At 45.3% G+C, this 14843-nt stretch overlaps 1 long non-coding RNA gene across 3 annotated transcripts; it reads right to left on the bottom strand.

The window, feature by feature from the left end:
* Positions 1–5953: 5953 nt before the first annotated feature.
* LOC122365155 lies at positions 5954–8783 on the bottom strand. 3 transcript variants are annotated; one of them, XR_006253694.1, is made up of 3 exons: positions 8769–8783; positions 6805–6931; positions 5954–6213 (listed from the first exon to the last, which is right to left on the bottom strand). It is a non-coding gene; the product is annotated as an uncharacterized LOC122365155 (long non-coding RNA). The 3 variants fall into 3 exon arrangements; XR_006253693.1 differs by lacking the exon at positions 8769–8783 and adding an exon at positions 7461–7503; XR_006253692.1 differs by lacking the exon at positions 8769–8783 and adding an exon at positions 7117–7484.
* Positions 8784–14843: the final 6060 nt, after the last annotated feature.

Here is a 14843-nt window from a genome sequence, read left to right as displayed (position 1 = left end):
TCTGGTGTACCTACCTACCTACCTACCTACAGAAGAAACAAAAATATTGTCATTTAAAATTATAAATCGCCATGCCATTCAAAGTTTCTTTGTAATAAGGAAGGATACCTAGTGATGGACAGGTGGATCATGATATTGAGGTTCAATGGGTAGAATTGGAGCAGAAGTTTCATTTAATGGGTGCAAAATAACCCAGTAGTTGACTTCAACAAACGCCCCTTAACCCAAATCACCACCTTTCACCTAAAAGTTGTCAATTTAATTTTGGCCATATTCCAGCTAAGTCATCAGGCCATCTACCCCATGTAAAGCCCCCGTCTGTCTCTTATGTGAGTTATGCGGAGCTCTTCTGAATTGAACCCTGAACATAATGAACCTAGCTAGGTTACATGCCACACTGACACCATATTGATATGAAAGTGTTGAAAATGTGCTACAAATTTGACAACTTCATTAGGTATGCTTTATGAAGACAGCAGGAAAGCAGGTAGGTACCTACTTACCTGCCTAGATGTGTCACTGGCTACCAACAGTACCAACGAAGGTAGATAGGTTATATGTGAAGAATTCAAAACATTTTATTGCAATACAATTTGAAACTGTTAGGACTGGGGGATAGGGATGAGCATTAAAAATATATTTAAAAGGAAATGGAAAGGACAGGGACTCTGGAAGCACAGGATAAGTTAAGGACAAAGGAAGAAGAACAAGGAAAATTAAATGCCGTTGGTGCGACTGCGAAAAAAAAAACAAAGAAAACGTTTTGCCAAGAAGTATGCTAAGCTTTTATAAATCCTTATTCTACGTCTTTTGATTTTTTGGTAAGATGACGTCATTGATTATCATGTAGTATGGTAGATCATCATAAAATAAATCGGTTGTACAACACCAATTTTCGTTTTAATTATTATTTTATTTGAAATAAAACCACTTAATAATATTCGGTAAAATATTTTAAGGAAAATGAAATATATTAAATATGTTTTGCCTAGGCTCTCAGGAGAAAAGGATCAACAAACGTTCTGCTGCAAATTAAACAATGCAGCAAATTAGCTATTAATGTAATAATTAGCGAGACGAAAACGGCGCTTTTGTTTCAGTTATTTTTGTAGGGGTTTCAGATATTTATAGAGTTCAGTGGGTTGTTTCTGAGGAGATGTGGAGATGTGAATTAGTAATTAATCACACTTTTTTAGTATATAGGGCCTTGCACTTTATCATCTGGATTAAAAAAAGTTTCCTGCTGAGTGCAGAAAGGTAGGTAGGTGCATCGCCAGGTTCTATCACAGGATTGGAGCAGTTATTGCAGTTGAAAGTCAAAGTTGGCTGTTCATGTTTAGGCCCTGTTCTTTATTTGGCCATCTACCCCATATTGCAGTTGTGATGACAAGCAGTTTTCAGTGTAGTTTTGTGATCGTTGATGTCATCAATTGGTGTAATTATTTTTCGTCAACTAAAACTTATTTCAACTTTCCATTCAATCGACTCAATCATACGAGTCACTCTAATTTTCGGGAATCAAATCAGTCAACCAGTCGCTAAAGTCAAACGAGTCAGTCAACCAGTCATCTCGAAAAGTCAATCGACTCAATCCAATCAACTCAAAATACGCGGTGAATCAAATCAATCAATTCAATCGACTTGATTGGTATACAACCCTGCCTGTTATGCACATAATCCATTTCAGCGCTTCCCTATCAACGATTATGTCAAATAAACTGCAATAGTTAGGTAATGCAATCATAAGCAAACAAGACGATTACCAATCAGCGTTGGTTTTGTGGAATGCTATGTGATACAGTTCGGTGAATGGTGATTCGGCATAGTCATCGAAAGTCAAAAGATATTAAAATGTATGGCAATTTTACGCAAAACAATTAAAATATTTGGCGCGTCTCAAAATGGTGAACTTAATGCTTCCATATCGTATTATGAAAGATCAAAATGACTCCGGAATCGTTCCTGCAAAACAACCCTAAATTGAACCCAGGATTGCTTCAAACTAGACAGCCCAGCCATTACAACCTAGTGTGTTTTCATATAAGCCTGTTGTCGGTCTTCGATCGTGCAGTAGTGTTTGGCGTTTGTTGAAGCGGCGGCTCCCGCATTCGAGCGGCGTATTTACAAATTGCAACCGAGCTCCGCCGTAGGGTATTTTATTTCCGCCGTAGTGTATTTCACTTGGGGGATTTTCTACCATACATCTGCCTGAGCTTAGGGTAATTACAATTTGTCGGCGACGTTAAAAAATGATGCACTTTTTTCGCAGTATAGTATATCGCATGTGCATATTTCTGCCTTTTTGGGTGCGCTTTATCGGTTTTTCGTGAGTAACTCGCGTAAAAACCGTCCGATCGCGACGAAACTTTCAATGCCCCCGATTTTATCAATTTTACACCTACCCTGAAAATTTCATGACCTGACCCAAATGACCTTTGACCTGTGACCTATTTCTCGAGACAATGTTTGGCCCGAATCGCGATTCGGCGTATGTCGGCTCGCATTAGCCGCGCGGTTGCAGTCTCCACGTGGTTTCAAGCGTTGAAACATGTGATATGATGCTGGTCCCATGCATTAGGGTGGGTGTCAAGGTTACCTGAAGGTCAGGTCAGCTCAATGACCTTTGGTGACCTCGGTTTCTTTTTCGAGTTTTACATGTTTCTAGGCTAGTTTTTGGAGCTGATTTCGAATTTAGCAAACATTTGAACATTACAGGGGGTGTAACGAAATTATCCGGACACCTTTCTTGCAGCTGTAATCAGGGTTTCGGAGTCGGAGTCGGAGTCGGAGTCGGAGTCGCCCGGAGTCGTGGTAAGCAGCCAGGAGTCGGAGTCGGAGTCGGAGTCGGTCCAGCTGCCTCGACTCCGACTCCGGAAAGTTAACTGAAGTCAATCCGTGCTATCACTTTTCAGTTGTTTTTAACCAGTGGCCCCACGGTAAAATTCGCTTCCGGTGATCACAAATAAGGTATTTTTCACACACCTTGTTTTTGTTCTGAAAAGCTAACATTGCATCTTACAAATTTCAAGTTATGTCATAATTTAGTAGGCAAGCATTTTGTATTCGCGTTTTAACTTCTACTATCCAGTGTCAAAGACTTAATGACAACTGTATATTTACTTTCTTCTTTTATCGCTCCGAAAAGTGCCTAACACAAACACAGACCGACATGATGGCGATGCCCGTGGTCATGATACGGCCACACTCGTGCTTCTCGGCGGGTTTTCAAGCTGGCCGCCGGCCGCTGGTCTCTAAGGATTCAGCTGCGTCCACGTGGGAGAAATGGTGACCGCATGGACGAAACCGGAGCGATCTCCCGGTGCGCGAACAGGGTGTCCGGAAAGTTCTGGCGCCTCTTTTGGACGTCGTCTAACGCGCGTTGTGATTATTGGACTTTCAACCAATCACCGCAGATCTGACCCCTCGTTCACTGCTCAGCTTGGGGTCGCGTAAATATGACCCTGAAACCGTTTTCAGTGCTAGGTATATGGGCGAAGATGCACCTTGTCGCTGAGAGCCCGGGCCCGGTGCGGCTTGAACGAGGCGCGAGTTGCAGCGCGATGCGGCGTTTCCTAGCGAACGGTTGAGCAGGCAAAGGTGCATTCCGGATCGGAAATTTCTTAGAAAATATTCTCACTCAGTTACGACCACGGGATGCCAAAGCCACCTGAGACTGAAGCAGCATTTCAGCGACAATCGAAGAAAATTTGGGTCTGATGGACACAAATGTTCCATCATCTTCGTCAAGGTCAAATAAATGACTGACAGGCTGGTCCACGAGGGGTTCCTGGACACGACAATCAAGGCGACTTGCCCTAAGGGTCATTTCGCATTTCAACAGCACGGAGCGCCCTCCAACAACACCGCTGCCGTCCAAACCAAACTGACAGAGGAGCTCGGTGGACCAGATCACTGTAGTGAAATGAGATTAGGCCACCTTATTATCCCAGTCTTAACCCGCTCGACTAAGGCATGCTACGCGTTTTGCAGAATAAGCTCTAGGCCACCTCTCATCCCAGCCTGGAGTCGCTGAAGACTCGCATCATGACAGCATGGGAGGACAGGAAATGTCCTGCATCGTCAAAACCCGCAGGCGTTTCCGCCCTTGCGTCGAGGCCGTCGTCGGCACAGACGGTGGCTACAATGAATGGGCACTTAGAAGAAGCTTGTGGCTTGGTGTTCCTGGTCATTGTTTTGTTCTATTGTTGAGTATCTATGGACCAAAGGCATTTATTTTAAAAACGTTGAAAAGCGCCAGGACTTTCCGGACACCCTGTAGACCTAACATGGAGCGTCATATCACGCGGAATTTTGGCAGCCACCATTGCCCTTTGTATCAGACCCGGAGTCGGAGTCGGAGTCGGAGTCGGAGTCGGTCAGGAGCCCGGAGTCGGAGTAGGAGTCGGAGTCGGATGAGCACTACCACGACTCCGAAACCCTGCCTGTAATTAAAAAGCAAAACAATCTGGTACTTTTTCTTTTAACTGAGCTTGTAGCCACCTTTCATAAAAAACACAGTGGTGAATGTTCTGGAGTATTTCAGCCAATGAATTCTCCAGCACACTGGCTTTGATGCGGACCAACGCCGTCTAAACCTGTGCCTGCGGTTGAGCCAGGGAGACACCGGTTGGTCACGTGACTCGGAAACAAAAATCAGCTGATAGAGTGGCGGAATCGCCGTAATCAAACACGAATAATTCCGGACGATAGAGCGGCAGTATAGGAGTTTTCTTCACAACAGGCAAACATTGCAATGTTTTATCATTTTATGATCAAGAAACGTTCATAAACCATATATTTCTTCGATGATTACTGCCGCAACCGACGCGCACATATCGTAGCCAGCGCAAAAAGCTGTGCTTTGCGATATTAAATGTAAAGAAAAACATTCGATATCTTGCTTCAACCTTCTACTTACGCTTTTATAATTACGACAGCGACACCATACGGCCTATCGACGCTATGCAACTCCATGGAGTGTCCGGCCGCTCTCTTCCGAGTGTGCCGACTGCCGAGATCAGAGGCGGACCATTCGCGGCACGTCCAGCTGCACTGCCCGGTCGCTGGGAGGGCGACACCTAGCGCCGCTCTGGCCGCTCGCTTCCGCGCACAACTAAGCTACCTGGCTACGCCTGTGGGAGGGGAGGAGGAAAACCAACAACAGTCTGATGAGCCAATGGAGTCTGCGAGCCGCGCCAATCAGCGCCCTTCCGCGCGCAGACGGGAGCTAGAGCTATTCATCTCCTTTCCTGTTTTCGCTGGTCCGCCAGTCACCAGCACCGTTCCGTACTCTCGATCGTAGCCATTCAGCCGTGTTGTCCTATACAACAACAGTCAGCAGCCTCGGATCGCGCCAGTCGGCCGCCAGAGAATCTATATTATCTATTTGCCGTACAGCATTGCAAGCGTTACAGTGTTTGCAGCCGGGTGTAATCAGTAGTTGACACATTTATGTTTTGTATCACAAAATTTAAAAATTCATTGAAATATATTCACTTTAATTTGCATACAGCTTTTGATTCTTGACGCGGATTGTTAGCCCTTGCTACATCAAACAGCCAACATCCATATTTCTGTTTCCAGAGCTGCAGTGCTGGACACCGAAAGTAAATTATGTTCTAATAATTCAATCCAAAGGTACATGGATTTCACGACAAACTTCTAGGTTCCAGAGCAAGTATTTTCTCGCCAGAAGCGCGCGATTGATTGCAGCTGGCGCGCTCACGATAACTAATATCGCGCTCGCCAAAACCTGCCGGTTACAGCCACTCACACCTTACTTCCAACCTCCGTCCCCGGTCCCATTTATCATTTATTAGCATATCGAGACAGAATGAGACGACATAATCGTCAATTTACATAACACAAATTGCGGGACGTCACCGGAGAGCCCGTTAAAATACCAAACCCCAATCTCGGCCAACAACACCGTTGGGACGGGGCGGGGGGGGGGGGGGCGGGAAGGGCTTGAAGCTGGGGGACGTATCGGCGTATCCTTCATAGACACGGGTGTTTCGCAACGCTGGAGCGTCGAGCCGAATTCGTCTCAATCGCCGCACTAACACAGCAGCGCTGCGTAGCGCGCTGCAGTACGCTGCCGTGAAACAGGGCCCAGGAGTCGGATGGTCTCGGCGGCGGCGGCAGCGGTGACGGCGCTTGTCACCGTGGAGCCCTTGAACGACGCCGTCAGCTCGAGCACCGGCGACTAGTGACCTGTAACAGAGCGAGTCGCGTCACGTCACGTCGTCACCTTTCAGTCGCGACGGCCGTTATATAAACAGTTACTGAGAACATCACGTACCAGCCACGGCGACCGTCACATTACAGTCACGGTGATCGTCACACAGCAGTCACGGCGACCGTCACAGGTCACGACGGTCATCAAATACCAGCCACGGCGAGTATGACTCATAGTCACAACGTCTTCTGTCGCACACTCAGTCATAATTACAGTACATTAGCCTGTGCATAAACATCTCATCCAAGAAGTCCAAGCCCGATTATTACCCGCGTGGGGCTGCGGTTTGGTGGCGTGCGGCGACCGGCCCGACGGTTCAACGCCGGTGCTTACAGCGGGTCGATCCTGACCAGTTCAACTGGCAGCTCACTGACACAGACTGGACACCTGTGTTAAAGCAGCAGAGACATACGGAGAAGTGGGAGGAATTTCGCAGGATTTTCCTATCACAACTCGACACAGTGGCCCAGGCGTCCACAACTCGACACAGTGGTGACCAAGGCGCAGCTGCGCCCCCCCATCCCCCCCCGGTTCACACAATTACTGACCTTCACACAATTTCTGACCTGGAGATAATGTGATGGTTTCTGGACAATGTGGCTTGATACTGGCCACCACACTGCAACTTCCTGCCAGGTGACGTCCTTCAGCTGGATCGAACCGCTGTCTTCAGAACCGCCGACAGCAACGAGCCTGTTGAAAGATAACATGCTCAGAACTAAAAAAACACAAAGCATACAATGGAAACGACTAAGCTGGCCACAGGCACGGTACACAACGGCGGTCTTTTATGCTAAGAAAGTTCCATCGCCACAAAAGATTGCAAATGGTTATGTTATAAAAACTCAGATATCACATATCTAGTCTGATATGGATACCTGGCCGCACGTCATGTGGATGGCAGCATGGCTTGAGCTGTGTGCTTTGGCATTTCCATGGTGAGATTGGGCCCCATGCATGGCGCTGGTGTTTCGTCTGCATGTGCATGTCTGCATCTACTGATCTGGGGTCCAGTTTCCAAGATCTCTTGAGTGTGCTGGGCTGCTAAGTTAATAGGTATATTACACTACGCATTCGCGATGGTCCACAGTGATAAAATTGTGGTAAATGGATTTTCCCCTCAGTCCTCTTCTTTTATTCCAACCCTTATTTCTCACTGCCGTTTGGCTGAGGCACCTTGAGGCTTGATGCAGAACGAGAATGCCCATGTCGTGTGGAACACCTTTGATGAGCGTCTGTCCCAGCCAGCATCTGTTAGTCAGCAGTGGCTAGGTGGCTGTGCATTAGCATACCCCTCTGTCAAGCCGACTTGGCTCAGAAACTAGCAGGAGGTTGAGTGTGCATCCTACGATGGGTAGCTGCTCATCTATGTGGCTCTGTGACACAGGATCAGCCAGAGAGAGAAGAAAGCCAGTCAAGGCAGTAACGGGATGTTGCCAGACTGGCAAAATAGTAAGTACTATGCCACAAGTTACAAAATCAATTTAAAGTTTTGTTGGGTTGGGCTCTTTCAAGTTTTGGCCCAAAAAGACTACAGAGTTGGAGGAATGATAGGAATTAGGGGGAGCTATTGGTATGGGCAAGCACCCTGGTACAAGTCATTGGGGCTGAGCCCATCCAGTGGACAGGGCACCCAGCCCCTGACAATGCACCTGGCTCCGTGTATGCTCCTAGGGGAGCTTCCCACATGGGATGAAAGTGTCTGCCCAGCCCAGAACAGGGGGTTGAGGCATAGAGAAGGATTTCTGGTATTCATATAGCAGGCATCTCACATGCTGCCACCCATTTGTGAAGTCGCTAGACTCTCCAGTTCTTGAGACATTTACACAAAATTCACTTTTAAATCTAATCAAATGCCTACCTAGTCTTTAACAGAACAAAACATTATCTAACCTGACCTAACCTTACCTACTAAACTACAACCTACGGTTTATGGTAAAGCTGGCGTCACCGTCAGTTGGTAGGGTGTAGGGTATACTGTATAGGTTAGTATGTTAATAGCCAATAGGTAAGGTTAGGTAAGGTTAGATTGTTTTTAAATTTCAGCTTCCTTTTATCTACACATTTACTGGCTAGCGCTGAAGGTGACTCCAGCTTTATTGACACCCCGTCAAGTCCGTCACCAGGGTGGTGTTTCACGGGCGATAGCAGCACGCTGCTATTCTGCTGACGTCACACTTGTGGTTGTGTTGGAGCAATGTGAATGAGGCTTGTTGATGTCTCCATGGAAACCTAGTTTGACACATGTAATAGCAGCGTGCTGCTATCACTATCACTGGTGAAACACCACCCAGGCCAAACTCGCACCACGCTACACTAAATCTGCGCTGCACCAAGCCAAATCCGCATCGCACCAAACCCACACCAGCTGAACAACCCCACGATGACAATGACAACATCTCGTCGAAATTGCCATGCTTTGTCAACTGGCCGTTGGGGTAGAGCAGACTACATACTTGGTAGGATAATTACCACAACTACAAGACAAATCAATCAAAACATCAACTACCTTTGGCCTTGGCCTAGTTACCTTTTACCTATTTTGATTTGAATCTCAACTGAACCACAGAATTCAGAAAAGGATCTAAAACACAAAATCACCCAGCCTAGTGCTCGCACAGGCTAAATCTCAGGAAAAAATAAGTTTTAAAAACAAGGTACCAAACCAACACCTACCTTCCATTATTTAGAGTCACAGTGCCTTCCACCTTCACCTAACAAAATAAATCAAATAACAGACCCCATCATAGAGTTCAGTGTAACAGACAAAACAAATAACATAACCGATGACAAAATACAAATTAAAACAAAGGTGTTCTCCATCAGCAAACGAAATGCCGTTCAACCAATCGAATGCAAAGACATGCGTCTGCTAGCGACAGAGGTATATTAGCAGCATTTACAGTACAGTAGACAATGCACAACTGAGTGTAGTCTGCGGTTTTCAATACCGAAATTCGTAAATTTCCCAAGTTCATCTTGTTTCATGACTCATATCAAAAGATAGAGAATTCTTTTATGTTAATTATTAAGCTTGAACCAGACACCGACATTGTCTTGTTTTTTAGTAATATTCCATTAATTGTCATAGTGTTACCTTCAGCAGAATGGAAGATCATTCATTCTAGACCAAAAAATATACCTTACATCTTCGAAACTGCAATGAGATATGCGGACTTTTAAAGAAAATTGAATTCTCATTTTGATATAGACGTTTTAAGAGCATATGCCTAACAAGTTTACCAAATAGAGATGTTTTTGTTCAGGAGTAATCGGTCCCAAAAAATATAAGTTCGAGATTCGTAAATACATTTCTAAAATTTCCCAAGATCATAGCGCTTCAACATTTTGATAGGTAGTAGCGTTAAAATTTTTGTAAATTTTGGTAAATGTTTTAGACACCGACATAGTCTAGTTTTGGAAAAATATTACATTTAGTGGAACAGGGTGACCAAGGACACCAATGGCGGTGGTGCATTCAACATCAACTAAATGCAGTTTCCAACGCTTAAAAAGCAACAAAACTGACATAATCTGAAAGAAAATTTAATTTTGATATTTATTGACCATGATTGAAGCCCCACATCACTGAAATTACTCGACAATTCGAGGTAGAGCATTGGCAGGTCCGGTAGGCTGAACAGCTCAGAACCATGATAATTTCGAAATTGAATGAAAGAGTGTCGGCCTTTGATATTACTTTTTGTCCTTCAATTTTAATTTTTGATTGTAAAAAATTAATTTTGTCCATGAGCAATCTTTGCATTTTAAGATATATAATTTTTGAAATGGCGGAGATAGCCAACAATTTATTTTCGTTAATGCTTCACAGGTTCACACATGACGTGCTCTGTGATCATGAATCAAAAATATATATACAAATAATAAAACTTATCGAAATTTGTTGCTTAGTTCTCTTTTTTAGACTTAAAAGGTCAGCTGAAAATAGTGGTCAAAATACCTTAGTGTTGTAATTTCGAACCGGTTTTACCTAGTTCTCTATATACCGTGGGTTGAGCAGTGCTTATGGCAGGGGGGGTCCGTCCCTTTACCGGGGCATAGGAGGAAAATTGCTACCAAATGCTGCCAATGTGACGTCACTGGGATGGTCGAAAGCTGATTGGTCGCTGAGATTCAGGCGATGCTGTCAATTCTGGCGCACCGGCGCAGTGTTTTCCAGCCGTTGCGTGTATTGTTATACGGAGTTTGAATATTGTTTATTTGATAATAATATCACTTTTTATGTGTTTGAAGATCGGAAAAGCATACACATAAGTGGCATTCACACACTTGTCGTCTCAGAGATCATGAAGAATGACCAGCTTCAGCAGTTCAGCTCAGGTATTTAAATAATTCAACTGTATAAGCATGAGTATCATAGGCAGATCAGCCACGTTTCAGTTCAACCCGGTTTAACCTTTTTTTGTCATTTTTGGCTTTCAAAGGAAGCATGATAAACTCATATTAAGTTGTAAAATGCCTTAGCATTGTTGAAAAGATAATGAGAAGGAGATGGAATAGTTGTAAATTGTTTCGGAAATGGCTAGCTTCTATAAATATTAATGCTTTGTGAAAATAACTACTTATTTGTCAAATTAAATAGTATCAAATAACAAATCAATCTATGCTTACCTCCCAGACTGGAAAAAATTCACACACTGTCAGATGCGTCAGGGGCTTTCATGTCTCAAAATTCAGCGCAAGTGATTTCTCACCAAAATTTTGGCACATCTTTTGTGCAAAGTTGAAGTTTATTGTTACTTCTTTTCAATATTAGTTGTTGCCAGATTCTATCATCTGTATCTAAACTTTCAAATTTTGGGTGCAAATTTTGAATTTAAAAGGATTTCTGACATGCTTATTGCTGAAAATCCCATTCTTGTTAATGTAAAAATTATGTAATTGACATTTGCTAACTAAACAAGCTCATCCTTGTCTATATATTGGTTTCTATTTATACCACCTGTGTTACCTACTACTAATTTTTCTTTGTTGAGACTATTAACCTAATGCATTTACTTCATATGATTTTATACGCAGACGCACCTGTGCATGGAACAGTAATGCCAGACTCAAATTCAAAATATTAATGTAAAATTGTGTTATTTGCTTGGTTCACCTGAATTCTGAGTCAGGCCTGCAAACAATACATAAATACATAGGTACATGTTTTGAGGCTTCATGTCAGCACATAGAAAAGGCAATCGAAGAAAAGGTACCTTTGGGCATTGATTATTTTTGCTTGCCATCGCCTAGTGATTTGTTTTCATGTTGCCTTATGTTAATAAACTTGGTAATGTGTTTTGCAGGTCCGGGGCTGGTCCTCTTGACGGCGTGCAGGAGAGCGAGGAGTGGCTACCTGCACATAACAGCACAATGACTGGCACCGAGCTGAGGGCATAAAATTACATCATATCGACTTCAGCATCTGTCTCCCAGCTTTGGAGACGTCGCCCGAGTCCCTGAGTGGCGAGCGCCAGTTTCCGAAAGGAAGTTGAGGAAGGCGACCCGAAAGCACCCGCTGGGCTGCCGACACTCCTGCGCTGCCAGCAGGGCGTGCTGCGCAGTAAAGCCTCGCTGCGTGGTCTGTACGACATCCGACACCGGCGCCCAGACGTGCAGTTTCTGATGACATCCCACCTCAACCAGGGCTGCCCCGAGAATCTGCTGACTGCCTGCTGCTGAGGCCGACCTGCCGAGCCTGTCGCCGCCCCGACGGACCTGCCGACGACCTGCCGGACCTGTCGCCGCCCTGGTGAGCCTGAGCCGCCCTGGGACTTGCCGCCGCGTCTACGCTGCCGCCCTGGTGAAACTGCCGTCGCCCTGCCGAACCTGTCGCCGCCCTGGGACCTGCTGCCACCCCAGCGGGCCTGCCGCCGCGTCTACGCTGCCGCCCTGGTGAAACAGGTCCGTTGTCGCCCTGCCGGACCTGTCGCCGCCCTGGTAAACCTGCTGCCGACCTGTCGCACCTGCCACCGCCCTGGTGAATCTGCTGTCGACCTGCCTGACCTGTCGCTGCCGTGGTGAACCTGCTACCGACCTGCCGGACCGTTCTCGCCGCCTTGACGAGCTTGGGGAGCCTGGGCTGAGGTGCCACCGCTCTGTTTCACGTGTAATGTTGCCCGGTTCCTGGCTGTCGCGTGGTCAGTCGGCACATTGTGTTTGGAGAGGCGACATCTTTACAACTTTCCGACAGTTCGGAGCATTTTATTGTACCTACTCAAGTCGCAAGAGATTAGGCTTGTGCCTTATCTGTCCTCTACCAAATCTGTCCAATATGGTTTTTAACTTATAACTACGATTTATGGTATGACATAAACCGGTATATTGTGTACGCATTTGGTTCGTTCCAGTCAGAAGTTTGGAATGTGTATGCTTGTGTTACGGTACAATTTCGGTTTGTGCAGTTCACACACCCTCTCTTAATTACGGGGCGAAATAGACGTAAAACCAGGGCTGCGGAGTCGGAGTCAGGGTCGACAGTTCTGACCGGACTCGGAGTCGATTTTGGAAACCGAGTCGGAGTCGGGGTCACCGAAAATCCATCGTCTCCGCAGACCTGGCAGGGCTGCGGAGTCGGAATTGGAGTCGGTCGGAGTTGATTACTCAGCCCGGAGTCGGAGTCGGAGTTGGTTTTTGGAAGTCGCGGTTGGAGTCAGAGTCACCAGAAATCCATTGACTCCGAAGCCTCGCGCAAAACTATGGCGATTTTAATCTACGAGAGAGCCGCCATTGTGCTGGCCGGATCACCGGCGGGGCGCACGTGGGCTCGGTCCGATCCCAATAATGTCGCCAAATCTTTGGTTTGAGTAACAGCTGGTCCTGATTTGCTTCACTGAGGAAACATCACACCGTTCTGCCTTGCATCGGACATCAAAACTGCACTAAAATCCGCTGAAAACGCATTTAAACGTCCGTCCTCCATAATGGCTACGGACGGCGGCCGGCGAGTTACCATCCCAGTGACGTCATTCGGGCCCGGTAGGGGGACGGTAAAAAAAAGCCTGATGACCATACCTGGTTATATGGCCTTGGCTTATGGCTGGTGGCTCTTCATACACCTTCTGCTGAACAAGAGCCCACAGGTTTTCGATTGAATTGGGATCGCGACTTTTTCCAAGTCATAAGCGTTAGCCCAGAATGATTGAAGGTTCTATCGGCATCACTTCCCGTTCTTTTAGGGACTTAAAGGAAATAGTTCACATTTTAACATGGGTTTTGAACTGGAATAGCAGTTCCGTAGCTTGGGCTGAGACGAGCATAAATCAGGAGCTTTTACAGCCCAACGATCACCCTACGCAAAGATATTCTATTTCTCGTCCCGAAAAAGGTGCCTTGCGTTGAGGATGTGTGCCTTGCATATATTTGCATCCAGTATGAAACGAGCATGGGTACCGAAAATTCTTCAGAAACTAGAGAAATTATCTACGAGAACTCTAGAGAAATTCTCGTACTGATCAATAAGGACATTCAGGGGAACATTATCGCCCTTGCCAGTAAAACTAGTCAAAGGGCTAACTTTGCATGGTTCTTTAATCTTTAACCCGCGCCCCGCTGGGCTATTCAGCCATACGCGCCCTGCTGGGGGGGGGGGGGGCAGATTCTGCCCCCCCTGTCTAACTTCCGAACCGATGGTCGTAGAAAGACGGGGAAAACGGCAATCGAAAGCTCTCAACAAGGCGGATCTTAAGAACCCAAAATTTTTTGCTTAAGTAGGTCAGAGGTCAGGTCAAGGTCAGGTCAAGGGTACAAAATGCAAGTTTCTACAGTATCGGCCTTGCACCGTAGCTGCCGAAGAATGGACTGAGACTGATTGCCCAAAACGTGTTCTTAGACTACCAAGACAATATTCGTTGCATAAAATGTCATTCAAAGGTCAAGGTCAAGGTCAGGTCAGGTCAGGTCAGGTCACCAAAAACAAAATATAGAAAAGGGCATGTGCGACACATGTTTTATGGTTCATTTTACTCATAGAATTCAATAGGCACACTCAATAAGTGATATGGACCACCTCTGGATAAATTTCAGGTCGAGGTCAGGTCAAGGTCAGGTCAAGTGAGGTCAAATTTTGAAGTTGGTTGTTAAGGCCCAAAAAGGTGTCTATCTGATGCAGTTTTTTACGCCGAATCGAATGGTGCTATTTCTGTTTCCGTACGAGGTCTAGAACTTCCAAAAAAATCAATTTTCAAAAATTTTGTGTGTCGTGACGTCATAAAATTTTGAATAACTCCCACATTTTTGAACCGATTCTTCTGAAAATTGGTATGTAGATGCACATTGACCACTTCTCTGACATATATTCCGGTTTTTTCGATACACTCAAAATTTTGGATTTTATAACTATTTTCCCAAAAAAATCAGTTTTTTGAAAAATTTTGGGCCAAAATCCAAAATTTTCAAAAAACCGAGATAGCCATTTGATAGACAACGTGGAATCACGTATAACCTTTTTTGTTACGTCTTGATTCCTTTAAAAATGAAGATGTTAGCGGCGTTTGAAATTTTGCCGTTTTTGAGGCGAAAAAGGCGAACATGACGTCACTAAAACGTCAATTTCTCAAAAATTTTCCGACGGATTTCGTTCAAATTTTCAAGGAATGTGTCA

The sequence above is a fragment of the Amphibalanus amphitrite genome, unplaced genomic scaffold (genome assembly GCF_019059575.1).
Source record: "Amphibalanus amphitrite isolate SeventyFive unplaced genomic scaffold, NRLGWU_Aamphi_draft 000719F_arrow, whole genome shotgun sequence".
Taxonomy (NCBI): domain Eukaryota; kingdom Metazoa; phylum Arthropoda; class Thecostraca; order Balanomorpha; family Balanidae; genus Amphibalanus; species Amphibalanus amphitrite.
Note: the sequence above shows the minus strand (reverse complement) of the source record. Positions and strands in the feature narration are given on the sequence as shown.